This window comes from Epinephelus fuscoguttatus, linkage group LG19 (genome assembly GCF_011397635.1).
Source record: "Epinephelus fuscoguttatus linkage group LG19, E.fuscoguttatus.final_Chr_v1".
In the NCBI taxonomy this organism is placed as follows: Eukaryota; Metazoa; Chordata; class Actinopteri; order Perciformes; family Serranidae; genus Epinephelus; species Epinephelus fuscoguttatus.
Window position 1 is genome coordinate 34,383,518 of NC_064770.1, and position 13,622 is coordinate 34,397,139.

The following is a 13,622-nucleotide window of genomic DNA, read 5'->3' on the forward strand; positions in this document are numbered from 1 at the left end:
AGAAATTAAAAATAGAAATGGTGCGGCCACATACTGTATGTTTACTGCACTCACCTGTCTTACTGGAAGATTTAAAAAAACACTCACTGATACACAGTTGGATTTCTTTTTCTATGTCCAAGGCACAGACATTATCATGGGTACAGTAGGTAGCCATAGCAACTGGAGTGAAATGATTTATAGACCCTTTTGAAAGCTGCTTTTTGAATCCCTCAACCAAACCTTAGACCTCAGCCTTTATCTAGACCAAACCTTTGATACAGGATTAACAAACTATCATCTCACACACACACAACTGGAACCTGGTGCTACTAACTCATGATGTGTTCAGATTTGTTAGTCTCGTCGAGCATCTCACGCTGTCTGGACCGACAGATAGTGGCTTTATGCTGCGTCCCTGCCCCTGCACTTGAGAGCCTTGCCATGAAACCGAAGGTGCTGAAAGAGTGCCCTTAATTACTTAAACCTGCTTCGTCTTTAGTTTTAATTTCTGTCTGAGCTTTGAGGAGTGTCACGACAGCCTTCGTAATGAGATGTGACCAAATTGTGTTTGTTTTTGTTGGATTTTTATGTTCCTGACTCGTCAGCGAGGGCGGGATATGTTTAAAAAAGAAGAAAAGAAGCAGACTTTGAATTTGTCGTCTATTTAACTGAAGTGTCTGTTATGCAGTCGTGTAGCACAATGCGCCCACCTTTGATTCTCTACCCTTCAGCTTCTCCACACATGTAAGTATGGTTTCTGTCTAATGATTTTTACAGTACAGTAAAGATTATCATGGCGCTGAGCTCTGAATTGCTGGGCTCATCCATCCATCATCTCCATCATCAAACATTCCTCTGATGTGAAAATCAGTACGGAAAAACCAAACATCGTAGCCCTATAAAATGATACATGATTGTAGCCAGCTCCTCACCAAGTCCGTCCAATTTTCTCTCTGAAGTTTTTAACGTTTTGGCATGAAGGGTTGAGAATCTCAAGCGAATAAAAGGAGCGGTTGTCCCCGGAGAAACTCGTGTCTCCGAGGTAACCGAGACCGAGGCTTAGACAAACGGATGTGGAAGGGTAAACATGTGGTAATGACTGTGCCTTACTCTTGAGTTTTTGGGCAGTAGGAAAATAAAAGATGAAAAAAAAGGATCCACATCTTTGCTTTGTATAACTGGAACTTCTTTTTGTATTATTATTTTGTATAATTTTTTTGATATTGTGGATTAACCTCTCTCTCGTGCCATTGGTTCACCTGAAATCCAACGACCAATAAAACTGGGATTTGGAACGCTAAAAGTTTCTTTCATTGTTTCTGTTTGTCCTTTCTTGATGAGTGTTCCCCTTAATAAACTACACATTCTTTTACAGTAGATATATAGTGAAAACAGTTGCAAGCACACTCAGGCTGAAACAGATTTTATCAGCTGTAGCTAATTAGCTAGTTAACGTCACTGTTTTAAAATGAGAAGTATTTAGGAGGCAGTAAGGTGGTGCAGTGGTTAGCATTGTTACCTCACAGTAAGAGGGTTTCTAGTTCGAACCCAGAGTGGGGGAGCCCCTCCATGCAGAGCCACATGTAATCCCTGTGTCAGCATGGGCCTTCTCCAGGTACTCTGGCTTCCTCCCACAGTCCAAAGATATGCAGGTTAATTGGTGACTCTAAATTGGCCACAGGTGTGAATGTGAGTGTGAATGGTTGTCTGTCTCTATGTGTCAGCTCTGTGATAGTTTGGTGACCTGTCCATGGTGTACTCACCTAAGGGAGACAATAAAAACAAAAGTAATGGTCACTGAGTAACATTACAAGTTAACGTTCCACCTTAAATGTTGCCCAGTGAAGAATTCTCAGACTCCAGCTGCTGTGACAGCCAGCAAAACATCCTTTATTTTTTAAAGTTATAGTTTACTAATATATGTAAAACTCTCCACAGTATGAACAGGGGTTACATGAGCCTCAAAACCAGACACAACTCAGCTCTGAGCAGAGTGACCGTCCTCTATTGACCAATCAGACTGCAGTGTTCACAGCTCCACCTTTTAGTACCAGATCTGTGTGCTAGGTACCCCAACAGAGGGGCGTATGCACCAAGTGAGCAACTCCATTGGAATAGATAGGCGCCATCTTGGCATCCGATATAGGTATTATCATCCATCTTTGGTGCGAGGCAGCTCCTGTGTTCAGTGATGATAAAGCAATATAATGGCTTCATTTTCCTGTTGGAAACTGCTGTCTGACAGCAGGGTACGGTGTTGCAAATATTCTAAAAAGCCAGACACATGCCATGTTTTTTTGCACCCTCAAATTCATTGTTTTAAATGTGGATGCACGGCGGGTGCACTTAAAAGCCAGAGCGATGCCGTCCATAAGCGCCTGTTTCTGAGGGCATGATGGCTGTACCCTGAGATAAACTGATTTCAATTTTTGGAGTGCTGCCATGTGATGAGGAACAACGAATCACGGCCGACAGATATCTTTACCTTCTTCCGTAATCATCAGTCTGTGGTAAATATGACAAAGTTGATCATGTTAGAGCAGGGCTTTTCATCTCTCCCACAGACCACAGACCTACATGCTTATAAACAACGCCTGGAGACTGGTGAGACTGATCAGCTCCACATTAGACGCAACCTTCCGCCATGCTTTTGAAAGCTGGCTCAAAAAAAGCCACCGCCTGACCTCAGGTTTTCCAGGCAGGTAAAGATGTGGCATGTTTACGGCCTCTAAATGTAGCGTACACTTCAACTGATATTGATTTTTCTTAGGTGACACTTTGTTTTAGGTGGCTAGAATACAGTCAGGTCCATAATTATTTGGACAATGATACAGTTGTCGTCATTTTGGCTCTGTACACCATCACAATGGGTTTTAAATGAAACAATGAATACCTGCTTAAAGTGCAGACTCTCAGCTTTCATTTAAGGCTTTTTTCAAAAATGTAGTATGAACCGTGTAGGAATTACAACCATTTCTTCACACAGTCCCCCAACTTTAAGGGCTCATAAGTATTTGGACAAACTAACATAATCATCAATTAAACAGTCAGTTTTAATACTTGGTTGCAAATCCTTTACAGTCAATGACTGCCTGAAGTGTTGGACACATAGGCATCACCAGATGCTGGATTTCTTCCCTGGTGATGCTCTGCCAGCCCTTTACTGCAGCCGTCTGCACTTCCTGCTTGTGTTTTGGGTGTTTTGCCCTCAGTTTTGACTTCAGCAAGAGAAACGCATGCTCAGTTGGATTCAGGTCAGATGATATAACTTGGCCATTGCACAACACTCCACTTCTTTGCCTTAAAAATGTCTTTGGTTGCTTTTGCAGTATGCTTCAGGTCAATGTCCATCTGCACTGTGAAGCATCGTCCAGTGAGTTTTGAAGCATTTGGTTGAATCTGAGCAGATAATGGTGCCCCAAACACTTCAGCTTTCATCCTGCTGCTCTTGTAAGCAAGACAAGACTTCACTAGAATAAATACAGAGCGTTTATCACAAGATGTAAACCATTGGTTAGCCTTAAAAATGGAAGGCCAGATTAGAGTTTGTCAAAAACCATCTAAAAAGCCTGTACAGTTGTGGAACAGCATACTGTGGACAGATAAAACAAAGATCAACTACCAGAATGATGGGAAGACAAGAGAAGGAAGAGGGGAAGGAACTGCTCATGATCCAAAGCACACCACCTCATCAGTGAAGCATGGTGGAGGTATGTTGTTATGTCATGGCCATGCATGGCTGCCAGTGGAGCTGGTTCTCTTGTATTTATTGATGATGTGACTGCTGACAAGAGCAGCAGGATGAAAGCTGAAGTGTTTGGGGCACCATTATCTGCTCAGATTCAACCAAATGCTTCAAAACTCACTGGACGATGCTTCACAGTGCAGTTGGACATTGACCTGAAGCATACTGCAAAAGCAACCAAAGACATTTTTAAGGCAAAGAAGTGGAATGTTGTGCAATGGCCAAGTCATATCATCTGACCTGAATCCAATTGAGCATGTGTTTCTCTTGCTGAAGCCAAAACTGAAAGCAAAACACCCAAAACACAAGCAGGAAGTGCAGACGGCTGCAGTAAAGGGCTGGCAGAGCATCACCAGGGAAGAAACCCAGCATCTGGTGATGCCTATGTGTCCAACACTTCAGGCAGTCATTGACTGCAAAGGATTTGCAACCAAGTATTAAAACTGACTGTTTAATTGATGATTATGTAAGTTATGACAAAGTTATGAGCCCTTAAAGTTGGGGGACTGTGTGAGGAAATGGTTGTAATTCCTACACGGTTCATACTACATTTTTGAAAAAAGCCTTAAATGAAAGCTGAGAGTCTGCACTTTAAGCAGGTATTCATTGTTTCATTTAAAACCCATTGTGGTGGTGTACAGAGCCAAAATGATGACAACTGTATCATTGTCCAAATAATTACGGACTTGACTGTATGTTTTGTTGCTGGCCCCGTCAACAGCATTGCATAGCTTCCATGACACACTCCAGCCTGCCTTCGCAAACTGGGGGTGTGATGACTGACATCTCCTGTATGTAATATACGATACAGACAAAAACAAAAAACTGAACTATCCCTTTAAGGATCTACATTCTTGTTTGTTCTCACATGATGATTTTCCACCTACAAACACTACAATAGTCATAAACCTGCGCAGCTCTGGAAATCACAGCCTTTTCTTCCGCTCTGCTCGTTTCTCACATAATCACAGTGCTTCACGCTTGGTCTGCTGCCAGTTTCTGACCGCAGTGGGTCCATGTGCTGTCCCACTTACAAACACACATACATATGGAAAAACACACATTTTTTCCTGCCTCCTCAATAGAGCCTTTGTGTCGAAACATTTATTCTCAGTGCAGAAAAAGGGCAACACACCCCCCCTCCCCTTCTCGGAGATTCACACACATGAATACCATTCAGGGTGGTAATGTAATGATGGAGCCTCCAGAGCAGGTCTCTAATCCCCCCACCCCCACCCCCCCTGCCACCACCACCACCCGTCAGGCTCGCAGATCCCAGAGGAACACCCAACATGGCAAAACAAACACACCCCCCCCTCCACCTAATCTCCTCCCCTCTGCTGCCTCATGTCCCACCTAATCTTTCTCCCCCCTCTCTCTGCTTTAACCATCAATCCCTCCATCCCTCTGATTCCTCCTCCCTTTTTTCCTCTCCTCCCTCTCCTGAACAATTTCTGCTGAAAAGATGAGTCACTCAAAATATGACCCAGATCCCAGAAATGGGTGCAGTGGTTTGTGGGTAAAGTGTCAGGCTGCAGGCAGAGGGCCGGCTGGAACTCAGAACAAATGAACGAGTGAAAAGAGGGGGGGAGGAGAGGCTGTGTGCGAAATGGCCGCCGTCTCCACCCACATCTGAGCGCCCCCCCCCCACACACACACACACACCTCCACCGCCTTGTTGCTATGGAAACAGCAGCTGCCAGAAGCGAAGAGGTCTGAATCAAAGAGTGTGTGGCGTCGTCAAGGGCCAGAAATGTCAAAAACCTTCATTACATCCAAAATGCGGCCTGACTGAGGCCCAGTGAGGCTTGTGTGGTTTGAGTAGGTGGGGGCACACTGAGCTTAGAGGGGGGTTAGGGATGAGGAGCCCAGGGGAGCAGGAGGAGAAGGAGGAGGGCGGGGGCCTCTGCCTTTGATCAGAAAAGCCCTCATCATTGAGGAAACAGCACCAAGGACAAACTCTGCTGAACTGCTCCCTGTCCTCCCTCCTGTACTCCTCCCATCTACTCCACTGTAGACGACATATGTATGTGCGCGGATCCACTCCATCTAAGCGCCTTTCTACCGGTTCTCCTCGCTCTAATCAAATCTACGTCCACCCGTGCCTTTCCATCACTCACGTGGCCAGGCAGTGAGTCAGTGGGTCAGTGGGTCAGTCAGTAATCTCTTTAGGGGATGTGAAGGAGCATCATGGGTCCATGCAGGATGAAAAGCAGGTTGACTCAATATGACCGATGATCAGTCATCAGAGACAGAGAGGGCGCTTCAGGCGTACTCTCACATCTGCTGTGTGTGTTGTGTCAGAGGACGTGTTTACACCTTAAAAATAAGCCACATGTTGCCGATTATAGCGACGCATTCCTCCTTAAAAATGACAGCAGCTCTGTTAGGCTGTAGAGACAGAGGTGCTTTGAGCTAAATGCTAACGTAAGCATGCTAACGTGCTCACAATGACACGCTGGGTGCCAGAGCAGCCTCAGGCAAATTTGCAAATGATTAGGATTGTGGTGGTGATCCAGAGGTTAGATTTTCAACATGAGATGTGTTCATTGTTTCCTTGTCTAAACAGTGAAGCTACGCAGGATAAAGACTTCATTTCAAAACCTCAGTGAGGGTTTGCAGGGATCAGGAAATCAGTTTAACTTACAGGGGACCTATTCTGCTCATATTTGTGCTGTGGTTTTCTACTAGAACATGTTTACATGCTTTAATGTTTAAAAAACATATATGATAATTATCAATTTAAGAAAACAGAATTGCACTAAAATAAGTGATATAGTTTTACAGTTTGCTTTCAAATAGTCAGTAAAAACTACAACAACAGTAACTCAGAGTGAGACTCGGATTCTGTTACAATATTAACAGTTCAACAAAATAAAATCTACCACAAATTACACATTTAAACAGCTCCCAAATACAAAAAAATATCCCCTGGGATCTACATATATAAATCAACAGGTGATTTCCTTCTTTTAGTAAAATCCTAAATAACTGAGTTCTTTTTCCACCTGGACCTTTATGCTCTGCCATGTCTCCTCTAATCATCACTCTGTAACCTGTGACAGGCTGTTATGATACCACAGCTATCACACATTCACATATAGGGAGTTTTCTGTCGAGCCGCATGCGTCACGTAGGTTTACATTACCAAAGGTTTATGACAAAATCACTTGACGACATCGACTCCAGTGTGCGTACAGAGGGAGAGACGCTGTGCTGCTGCCAGAGGAGCCGCTGAATGAGTTCCCTCTGAGCTGTAAGTCACTAAAAGAGTCTGAGAATGCAGGCAACAAAAAGGTTTATCTTGGGTGCGTCGGTACAATGGACAACCAAGAAAGGGCGGCAGAGGAGATACCTGCACACTAGTGCAACTGGGCTGGACAGCCACAGAAAGGGTTCACAAGCTGAGATCAATGCAAAAAATAAAATTCAATTAGGACATCCGTACACAAAAAGAAGGGTGCGTTGACATTTTTTTTGCATTGATCTCAACCTGTGAACCTTTTTGTGGCTCTCCAGCTCAGTTGTATTGGTGTGCGGATATCTCCTCTTCCGTCCTTTATTAGATGGAGTATAAAATTGTAAGAAACATGAATTACAGACTAGGTGGATGAAAATATAAATCTTCACGTATACGTAGATCCAGTTTTTATCTGTGAATCTCATCTCTACATTTGCAGATTTGCAACCTGAGTCTATTTTTTTAATTTGTGGAATTTGTTTGTGTGTTTGCAGATCTGTTCCACATCTGTCGTAGATTTAAAGTCCAAAAACTAACAAAGAGCATGTGAGTGTTTAACTAGTCGGCAGGTATGAAATATCCTACAAAGACTTTACCAGCAGCTGTACTGAGCAGCGCAGCTGTGAAAGCACACACTCATTAAAGATACACACAAACAATAACAGACACAAACAGTGCCAGCGGAGGTGGAGCGGCAGAAACCGTCTGGGGAGCAAATGCTGCCAGACACCAGCGGCCCATGAGGACGAGGCAGCAGAGGGCTTTAATAAGCATGCATGCAAACACACACACACGCATGGCATACACAGTGTGTGACTCTCGGGGTGTGAAGGTTGTCCCGGTCACATATAAAACAGGAATATGTGTGTTTGTGTGTGTGGACACATTGTGCTGTTACAGTCACGCTCTCACAGAAACAGGAAGCTGCAGCAGAGCTGGTGTTTGTCCCTCTCAGGTGTCCGGCAGATATGCAGGTCATGTCTGGTTCATATTTCCAGGACTTTTCAGACAGAAATGCTTCTCGAATTTATCTCATCAAACCCATTCAGAGCATCAGACTCACATCAGTCTATTCACTGGGAGGACTGATGGTGTGTATTCAGTGGTGAATAGTGTTATTTTACAGATAAGGCACATTTCATACACAATGAGACTTACTTACTGCATGAAAGAGATAAAACTGGATAACAAGAGATAAAAAGAAAGACTTACCCTGGGAAAAACAAGCTTGGTGCAGGCGATGGGACAAGATTTTGGTATCAGTGGTGTTCTGGTGTCCATTTGAAGTCTGTTTGCAGTCTGAGTGGTATCCCGTTTGCATGGCAGGTAAACAGTCTGTGTGGAGAGGTGAAACATATTAGGTGGAACACAATCTTAGCAACTCATCAACTATTGTCTGACAATGAGTACTGCTTTTTTTGTATCTGTATTCATATGCAGATGCCTGTTTACAGAGATTAGACAAAATGACCAGTGCATGGAAGAGGAAGTTTTGGCTCTGATATCCGCTGGCAAAACCGGATCAGCCTGAAATTACTGGCTGTCTTCCCCAGAGGCTTATTGTTGTCAGACTGATAGCAAATGGGTTCTGAGATTGGGTGTAGGCCATATGGATAAAATCCTCTTTTGTATGTAAGTTTATATTGTAATATCAATGTATATATTGTGATATATGTAATAACAAATTTAAAAATCAGTTGCTGGATAACCCTGCAAGTTAAAAACCCTGCAAGTTAAAAACCTTGTCAGTGGGGAATGAGTGTTTCCAAAAATCCTACCACATCACGACCTTCTGACCGTTCTTCATTTGCACCCACTCGTATCTCTATCTCCTGGACCTGTTCTGAGAGCGTGGGGAGCGACGTCTCTATCTTGATCAATGTGGTTTGAATGTCAGCTGTTATCTTATCAATATGCTCGGTGAGGTCATCTTTGGGTTCCTGGATAGCCTTCAAAAAGGTTACAGAGGAACGTGTTGGCCTCTTCTGGCCCAGCTGCCATTGTTCCTGACAGATGCCCAGTATGCAAGCGATGTGAGAGTCCGAGGTGTAGTTTTACTTTGTTTTTTCTTCTGAAAACTGTAGCTTGCCATACAAAAGTTGACTTGGTGTCTCTTTTCTCATTCGTTACTCAAGGTTATGAGGAAATAAAGAAGGATCAAGGCAGTTTTCAAGGCCGACCACTGAGAGCTAACAAACCTTAGTGGCATCCGGAAGTCTCCCTTTGCAAGTTAAAAACCTGATAAATACGTCACATTGATTCAAAAATTACATAAAAATTCAATGTCACCATAAAGCAGTCACGTTCACTGACATGCAGCATTGCTGACAATGTCTAATAAAACCAGAGACATAAAAGAGATGGCTACTCTTATATAAATAGTGTGGTTATATTTCTGATGGTTCAAGAAATTGATAACTTCTTACGGTTGGCTACACATCGTCACATTGCCTGACTCTGTTAAAATATCACAAATAGTGCTTTTTAGGCATTATAATGAGAAATGCTCTTACGATGTCAGCATGTTGATGTCTAACATGTATAATGTTCACCATGGGTGTAAATCACAGTTTCATCATTATATATTATATCAATTCTTTTTTCTTATTTTATCTACTGTAATTTCACAGATAAACAATAAATTGTGTGGATAATAAATCCTCCACAAAAACATCATTTTAAGTCTTGTGTGTGATTTATCCTGCCTTCATATGAGCAGAAGAAATCTACGCTCGTCGCTAGGCTAATTTATACAATGTGAAATGCCATAGGCTTGTGCTAATAACGTTAGCATGTTATGTTTGCTTGAAAGACGTGTTTAGTATAAGACAGTTGTTTTGTCGATGAACCCTGTGAGCTGTAATGGAGCCGAATTTTATAATGTTACTTTTGTTAAATGTTGCTGTTGCACCTGGCTTCATATGAGAAGACAAAATCTCCTATAGCCGCTAGGGTAATTTATACAGTGTAAAATGCCATAGGCTTGTGCTAATAACGTTAGCATGTTGTATTTGTGGGGAAAATGTGTCCAAGTGTTTGTCTGTGAATACTGCGAGTTATAGTGAAGCTGATTTGTGTACTTGTGTTTGAAATTGTCTCTATTAAGCCATGTTTAATGTGAGTTTAATGTGTGTTTTGAATCAACTAAACTTTAGAGCACTTCACAGAAGCCTCCGCCGCCGACTAGTGTTCTGGAAGTGTAACTGCAGAAGCTAAACCAAACTAGAGCTTTTCCCCACAAATTCAGGTATATCTGGCTCAAAACCCCTAAGTAAAACTTCTCCCAGCAGCCATAAAACATGGATTAATAACAATATAATTTAAGATATAAAATTCAGCTCAATAAAAACTGTCAAAGTTCACAGACATGTCAATACTTTTATGCAAGTCTCCCATCATTAGCTTTAGCATGCTAACCTAGCAAAAATTAGCCTAGCCGTTGGCAGACTTTCCTCTACTCATAGCTTAACATATTAAATGTATTATCTATTATTTTTCTTACTCACCACTGGTTAAAGACACTGCATCTCCCGACAGAATAGTATAGTTGAACTTCAGCCATTTTTCAGACTGATATTGTTGAAATAGAACAGCTAATGTTGCTGAAGAAGTTAGCAGGATGAGATGCTAGTTCAGGCGGGTAACGTTACTTCCGGTTTTTATGTCACAACTGCATTGCTTACAAATGGCGTGTGTTTTGTCTGTTAACCCCTTTTTTCTTTGAAATCAAAATATTTCCACATTGCTAATGTATAACTGAGTAAATAATTTTATCCTCATCGTCTTTCTCACAGCTGTCTGCTGCTGTCTGACAGTGACACAGACTTTCAAAATAAAAGCATATAATAAAGATGACAATATAGATCAGATAAGATGATTTAAGATTGTAAAATTCAACATAAGAGGATTTTTCAACCAGTTTTCTGTCCTTCTTGAGTGGATTTACACCTCCCTCTAGTGACGTTCTGGTCTCTAACTCTAAATAATCCATCTTCATCTAACTGCATATTCATTTTTTATATCAGAGTGTGAGCTGGACCTCCAAGTGTGTATGAGTGACAGCACTGCATTGCCAGAAGTCTCCTTTATTGAGCCTTATCACGTCCCTTAATCCAGTCCTTTGTTCTTTGAATTAAATGAGTCATTAGCAGATAATACTCTATAAGACTCTCCGACTGTAATCCATGACCCACACGCTCGTCTGGAGGGCCCTGGGGTGTGTTCAAGGACTAGAAAGGAACAAAACTCTTATTCTGTGGTTTAGTGAGAAAGAGGTGATTGTTTTCAGGGATCCAGGCTCATCACGGCTCTGTCCTCAGGAGAGCAGCAGTGACAGTCAGGGTGAAGGGTCACAGGTTGAGGTCAGGGTTTATAGAGGGTTAATACAGTCAGCTGAGCAGTCACCATGTTTATGACGGTCATGGAAGTCACACACACTCATACAAACTCTAATGGGAACGTATTTTACACATTAGGATCATTTTATTTATTATGGAGAGTAAAGTGATGTCAACAGTAGTCTGCTGTGGCTTTGTCAGGTCTGAGGTCATATTGATGTCAGAGGAAATGTCGACAGTGGTCATCTCTGCTTGGGCTCACAGGGAAGCTTGTGTTTACTGGAGGCAGAGAGTTGAACGAACATTAATGTTTACCAGGCAGGGAGAGTCTAATGAAAGACAGTTGTGTTGCATTGTACGAAGTGTAATGTCGAGTGTTTCTGGAGGATCATAGGTCAGGATATATCAGTATTTGTTGTTTCACCTTTTTCTTTTTGCCATGTTAGCAGTGTGGCTCAAGTGATGACAATGTTGGTCCATCACTTTGGTCCAGCCCTAAAAATTTCAACAATTACTCAACAAATTGCCATGAAATTTTGTACAGATATCCATGTTCTCCAGAGGACGAATCTGTCTGACTTTGGTGATCCCCTGAATTGTTCAGTACTTTGGTTTAATAATGATAATAATAAACTTTATTAACATAGCACCTTTCATACAAGAAATGCACCACAAAGTGCTTTACAATAAGGACAGTATAGACAGTGAGTTCTTCACATGAAAATAGACAAAATCGACATAAAACAGAACTGAGTCATAAAACCATAGTCGTGAAACTCTAAATCATAAAACCAAGTAAGATTTTAAAGGAGTTGCAGCAGCGTGAAGCGTAAATCGAGAGTAAAAGTGTAAAATGAAAGAGGTTCAGACCTGTACGAGGAAAGTCAGAGTGAGTTAAAGACTAAATTGAGCAGATACATTTTTATCTTTCTTTTAAAAATATTTAGCGAGCTAGCTTCCCTGATATCTATAGAAGGTGTGTTCCATATCTTTGGGGCATCACTGACAAAGGCTGCATCCCCGATCTTCTCCAGGCTGTTTCTGGGAACCTCCAATAAACCAGCAGCAGATGATCGCAGTGTTCTTGGAGGCAAATAGTTAACAAGGGAGTTGGAGGAGCTTAAAATCAATTCATAATGTAACAGGAACTGTAACTAAATGTAACTTGAAATAAAGGCATGAATCAATCACTTGGCATCTAAATCGGTTTCTCATTTTATGACCATGAGTTGCAGAGTGTTGGAGATATCGGCCTTCTCTCCAATACAAAGGAAGTGGATGTCACTCAGCTTGTGGTGCTCAAAGAGCCAAAAAATACATTTGGAAACTCAACAGCAATGTCTCCTTACAGAAATCATGACCCAATTCTTTCTACTGAACTACACCTCCCAACTGCATCACCGCCCAGAAGGAAGCATGCATCCACTCACGGATTAATGGCGTCCTTTTTGGCTGAATTTTAGCATTAGCTAGGTTAGTGGGGCCTGATGAGTTAGCAGGACATGCTTCCCTCTGTGCAGTGACACGGTTGACAGGCGAAAAGAAAATAGTTCCTACATGAAACTGCTCACAACAAGGTCTGTGGATTATCTTGAGTATCCGGGTCATGATTTCTGGAAAGAGACATTGCTGTTGAGTTTTTCAAATGTATTGGTTGCCCTCCACAGGAATTATTTGTGGTGTTATTGTAGCCGGAGAAATAAGTGCCCACAAGCCATAAGCTGTCTTTTAATTTACACATCTTTCATATTCTGTCATATAGTTTCAGTGGATGCTGTGCCAGGATTTAGTACACTCAAATGAAATGTTTTCTGCTGTCTTATGATGCCAGACGTATTCAGTAATAACCTGCTGTAATTCCACGACTCATGTTCCTATGGAAGCCCCTCCATGTCCTCATGTGTCTTTGTTAAATACAACACACATCATTCCATTCATGACGGCTCAGCTGGTGTTAGAAGATGCTGAATGTGATTAAAGTCTAATTCTGGCTCTCATACAAACACAGTCTGTCTCGTACCACCCATGACTAAAACCATTAGGACCCCCGGGCTATAACGGGGGTTCGCTGTGCTACTTTTATAGTCTGCACGCAGAAACGAGAGGATATGAGTGTGTGACAGAGTGTGTGTGTAGCAAAGTGATTTGTCACACTCACAGCACACTTGGCTGAACAAAGAAGGCCCCTCTCTCGGTAACATCACAAAGCCTGGCTGTCGCTGCTCTGTGATTGGCGGAGAGAGAGCACCCACTCTGTCATGTGATTGGTCCACAGCCTTGGGGGTTCAGTTATCATGAGTCAGCCCCTTTTTCTGCA

At 42.3% G+C, this 13,622-nt stretch overlaps 1 long non-coding RNA gene across 3 annotated transcripts in view; it reads right to left on the bottom strand.

Moving 5' to 3' along the window:
- Window positions 1-10,663, bottom strand: part of LOC125879475 (uncharacterized) — a 73,687-nt gene extending 63,024 nt beyond the window's left edge. For 2 of the 3 annotated variants that reach the window (XR_007447945.1, XR_007447944.1), the window contains exons 1-2: window positions 10,475-10,663; window positions 8,181-8,303 (exon numbers count right to left, since the gene is read on the bottom strand). This is a non-coding gene — a long non-coding RNA (uncharacterized LOC125879475). Of the gene's footprint in view, window positions 1-8,180; window positions 8,304-8,746; window positions 8,837-10,474 lie in introns of those variants that run through there. The other variant, XR_007447946.1, reaches the window with a different exon arrangement.
- Window positions 10,664-13,622: the final 2,959 nt, after the last annotated feature.